At 41.2% G+C, this 5,003-nt stretch overlaps 1 long non-coding RNA gene and 1 pseudogene across 1 annotated transcript; both read right to left on the bottom strand.

Annotated features, from left to right (window-relative positions):
• Window positions 1–1,588: 1,588 nt before the first annotated feature.
• On the bottom strand, window positions 1,589–2,780 carry LOC127926930 (putative nuclease HARBI1; annotated as a pseudogene).
• Window positions 2,781–3,123: 343 nt separating this feature from the next.
• LOC127926931 (uncharacterized) lies at window positions 3,124–3,464 on the bottom strand. Its single transcript, XR_008125490.1, has 3 exons — window positions 3,421–3,464; window positions 3,269–3,330; window positions 3,124–3,186 (listed from the first exon to the last, which is right to left on the bottom strand). It is a non-coding gene; the product is annotated as an uncharacterized LOC127926931 (long non-coding RNA).
• Window positions 3,465–5,003: the final 1,539 nt, after the last annotated feature.

Genomic DNA, 5,003 nt, shown 5'->3' with positions numbered 1-5,003 from the left:
GGGGCCTGTTGCACAAAAACTAGGATATGGGATTAAGCCAGGATATCTTGGTGATCCTGGCTCAATTGATCCGTAATCCGGTTGCACTAAAGATGGATAGGGGGCAGGAGGATATGTTATGGTATAAATTACCATGGAGATTTATTCTGTGGAGCTAGCCTGCTCCAGACCAGGCTAAATTCCAGGATCTATTTAATCTCATCCCTAATGTCAGTCAGCAGTCACCACAAATGGAAACCAATAGTTATTTCACTGCTCACTAAGGGGCTACTGTTATCACATATAACTAGACCCACTGTCATTATTTAAACTTGTGATCATTAATTTCAATGATTTTGATAAAAATGATTTTTAGATGTTGCTATCATTAGATAATTTATGTTTCCCATAGACTATATATAAAATGATAGAATATTAGGGCCACAGAGGGAAAAAAAAAGACAAGTCATAATATTGTAAATCAGTTGTTTTAAAGGAGGACAGTTAAAATGACAGATGCGGGGCATTTCGTGAAATTGTACTTCAGTATGGTTTCATAAACAAAGACATGCTGATGTGCCAGAATATTAAGTATCACATTGTCATAAGTATCAAAACTGTAAAAACAATATGTAGCTTTCTGCAGAAAGAACCAGCCTCATAAATGTATGACTTTATCCTTTTCAGTGTGGCCCTAGTACTCTGTCATATAAACAAATACACATTCCATATGAATATAAAAACACAATGTGTAACATTATGTTCCTTTATTGAATAAGGACAAAACAGCAGGTAAACCATCAGCTCCTTTTCGAAACTGCCACAGTGACTCTACAAGATGGAAAGCACAGAATCCAAGCATATTATACAAAATGATACATACACATTCAAAGGTCTGTATATAACACACCCTGCATGTCTGCACACTAAAATAAATGCAGGACAAATCCATACACATCAACTGAACAGACAAATGAATGGATGCAGTAGCCTCCTGCAGCCTTGTATTACACACAGTATACCGCACAAACATCATAAGAGGCCAAATTCGAAAAAAAAACGAACCCAAAAAACCCAAATTCCTCTGCCACCGCAGGACATATTTAACCAAAATTGAAAGCACACATACTAACTAAAATAATTCAACACATATTGGTCCCTCAGCAGCCGACCACTGTCGTCATCAGGGAAGATTGCCGATTGTCCCAGTCCATGGCTGGTGGCACTCTGGGGGCCCTCTCCTTCCTCAGGCAGGCCACATTGTGGAGGACAGCACAAGCCACAGTAATATCACATGCCCTAACAGGGCTGACCCTTAATTTGTGAAGGCAGTGAAAGCGTGCCTTCAGGAGGCCAAAGGTCATTTCAACTCTGGCCCTGGTCCTGGCATGGGCATGGTTGTAGGCCTGCTGTGCTTCCTGGGGGGTCTGTGAAAGGTGTCAGGGAGAAAAGGCTGGCAGCCATACCCCTGTCTCCCAGCAACACACCAGAGAATTCACCTGTCAACACAAAAATCTCATCATTACTACCTCATAAACACAGTGATATTCTGACACAGCCATGATGGTTATAAATAGGGGTTGTGTGGCTTACCTTGTGATAGGGCACTGATAGATTTCAGAGGCCCGAAAGATTCTGGAGTCATGGACTGAGCCAGGCCATTTTGCCACAACATTGCTGATCACACAGTCAGCATTGCAGACCATCTGAAATCATAAGATGAGGAATATTACACCAATCAATGCACATCACTGGCAATGCAGAGTGTTTGTCAATGGACAATATCAAAAAGTTATGTTCACCTGAACATTAATGCTGTGAAAGGATTTCCTATTCACAAAATCGGCCTCATGGGCACCTGAGGGGGCTTTTATCCTTATGTGTGTGCAGTCCACTGCACCAATGACATTGGGGAAACCTGTCACACAAAGTAATGAGTATCCTACTATGTGTTAACAGTTGTCCTGTAATTTGTAGATCCTCTTACCTGCAATCCTATAGAACTCCTCTTTGATGTCACAGAGTCTTCTGTGGCCAGGGAAGGAGATGAAGACATCTGCTAATGCTTTGATAGCCAGACACACACTCCTTATTGTGCGGCAAATTGTGGCCTTGTTCAGCTGTTCTGCATCCCCCACTGAGTACAGGAAGGCTCCACTAGCAAAAAAGCGCAAGGCCACACAAACCATTTGCTCCACACTCAGTGCATGGCTCCGTGCAGTGCGGTGCTTAATCCTGGGACCCAGTAGTCTGCATAGATACCTGATGCCATCTGCAGAAAACCTGTATCTTTCATAGATGGTCGTCAGGGAAGGCCAGTGGGTCCAACCGGTCCCTGAAGACCCTTTCTCGCCTGAAGGCTCTCCTCAGCACAAGTGCTTCTTCATCCACCACATCTCGCACGAATGGGCATGCCATTGTCAGAGCAGAAAGGAACACACAATTTTGGGCCTTCATATAGGCTAGTGGCCACACCTGGTGCTGGGGGTGGGCAAAAGAGGGCGATGCCTTATAACGATGACTTGGTTGTACTGATTGCTGGGAAAATAAAAAACCTTAGAAAGATGCCACCGTCCTGTGTGCTCACAATAAGAGCTCATATGTCATGGCTCACTTGACTTTACGAGAATATACCTAATTTTTATTTTGAGCTGTGTCATCTTCTTGGAGCTGGGGGAGGAAATACAAATAATGATTAATACATTTGTGTTACAGTTAGCATACAGTGTACATTGAAGGCATATCTCACCTCCCTCTCAAGTTTTTTTATTTCAAGGTCCAGTTTCCTAATTGTCCTCTTTTATTTCGACTCCAGTGCAAGATTTTCCATCTTTTTTTCTTCTTGTACTGAATGTCTATGTCTGCCAGTTCTATTTGGCGCCGGAGGTGGTTGCCATACAACTTTCTGATAGCTTGTGAGCTCTGTGAACACAATACAATTAGCGCAGCTGGAATTTGGCAGGATGTGGTGTCCTTTTATTAATACGCACTATGTTGCCAGGCTGGTTTTCCCACTGTATAGCATCTGGGTCCTGTAAAAGAAATTAGATTTTTTGATTTTGATGAGGACTCCTCACCATTGTAGAGTAAATAGTACTTTCACAGTCTTACCATGATACCTCATGCCTTCTGGAATCCAGAGATGGTCTCCTCCTCATCATCATCGTCTCCATCATGTGCTGTTGCTGCTGCACTGGGGCCTTCACCCTATCACATTTAATCGGATTCATATTGAAGCTAGTAGACAAGACATGCCAGGCCTACAGTATGCCTTTGATGGAGTACTCACTGGATCAGCATCGTCTGGTGCTTGTGCTGGTGGCTCTAACAGGAACACAGTGCTGCCAGACACTGCAAGGCAATAGGTAAACCAAAGTCAGACAGTCCAAATTGATTCAATATGAATGTGGTTGTATCCCATGTAGAGATGGAAGGACATACCTTGAATGAAGCGGGTGGCATCTTGGGAGGAACCTATGCTCGCCTTTCCCCCAGGGATCCCCTCTAAGACGGGCCTGCCTTTTATTTAGCTCCAAGGCCATGTCCTCTGCTGGGGTAAGGTCAGCCTTTGGTGACCCACCACCCGTGCCTTGTCTGTGGTATTCTTTTTCACTGCTAAAACAGTACAGACAATGTGTGAGCAGGCACCTTCTGGGTACAATATATGCTTGTGCTTTGTTAAATATTAGTCAGGGGACCATACCATTCTGCAGAATGTTCTTGTATTTGATTTTGACCTGCTGCCATGTCCGTTTTGCCCGTTCATGTTTAATCTACACACACACACACACACATTTAATGGAGTCACACTGCAAAAATTACTTGGTATTTTTGTCTTGTTTTCAGTAAAAATATCAAAAAAAAAAAAAACTTAAATAAAGATGTATTTTCTTGATTTGCTAAATGACCTAGCAAAATAAGTATAGTTTAGACAAAAAATATAAACTTTAAGTAAATGTGTGCTTAAAACAAGCAAATAAAAATCTGTCAATATAATAAAAATTATCTTAAAATAAGTTTACTTTTTCCATAAACACTTAATTTTAGAAAAGTTCTCGTTTCACTGGCAGATTTTTTTGCTTATTTTCCTAGGTAATTTTGCTCAAGAAAATATTCAAGATGTTTTTAGATATTTTTTTTTTAACTGAAAAACAAGACAAAAATACTAAGTAAGAAAGACATTTTTGCAGTGCAGTGAGCAACCGACCTTGGGTCCTTTGAAAGGCGCTATAAATTAAAGTGATTATTATTATAGCTCATCTATTTATTCAATTAAATTTTATTTATATAGCACTTTTCACAATTGTTTCATTCTGTCAAAGCAGCTTTACATTAATGAAAGCAGGAGAAACACAAAAAACGGTGGACAACATAAGAAGCAGAGTACAACGGCTAAGATTAAACCGTACTGAGCGTAGTAACGTTAAATAATAATGTAAGGCTTTAATAATATGTATCATAGCTTTATACAGTGTGATGGACTTACTTACACAATTTCACTCATATCTGCAGTGTATTTCAATTAAAAATTTAACCGTTTCATAATTACAGTACAACTGCGTTTTTGGAGATGTGAATTAAATATTTGAATTGTAATTGTGATGTTTCAGCGGAGCGGTGAGTGTGTAATTGTGCACTACTTACGCATTCAGGCGGTCTGCAATACTTTGCCACGCTTTTTCTCTTTGCTTTATCACTGTGGCGGTGTTGCCTTTCTTCTTAATTATATCTTTTACCTCCTCGTATGCCTCCATGAGGATTTGTGCTTCCGACGGGAAAAGTACGCGGCTCTAGTTGCCATGGTAAATCAGTTAATCTGTGATCTGTGGCGGGGTCTATTTGAGTGAGCCGTGAGCGCGCACCTATCCAGGATTGGTTTCACCCGGCTTAATGAATCCGTGTCTGCTCATCCTGGCTTGGTCTTTGTGCAACCAATTAAGCCTGACGCACATGTTTTGGCTTCATTGAGCTCAGCTTAGTCATTTATCCCGGATGTCTTAATTCTACTCTTTGTGCAACAGGCC

This window comes from Oncorhynchus keta, unplaced genomic scaffold (genome assembly GCF_023373465.1).
Source record: "Oncorhynchus keta strain PuntledgeMale-10-30-2019 unplaced genomic scaffold, Oket_V2 Un_contig_8695_pilon_pilon, whole genome shotgun sequence".
NCBI classification, from domain to species: Eukaryota; Metazoa; Chordata; class Actinopteri; order Salmoniformes; family Salmonidae; genus Oncorhynchus; species Oncorhynchus keta.
The sequence above is the reverse complement of the archived record's forward strand: the minus strand, read 5'-3'. Positions and strand labels throughout refer to the sequence as shown.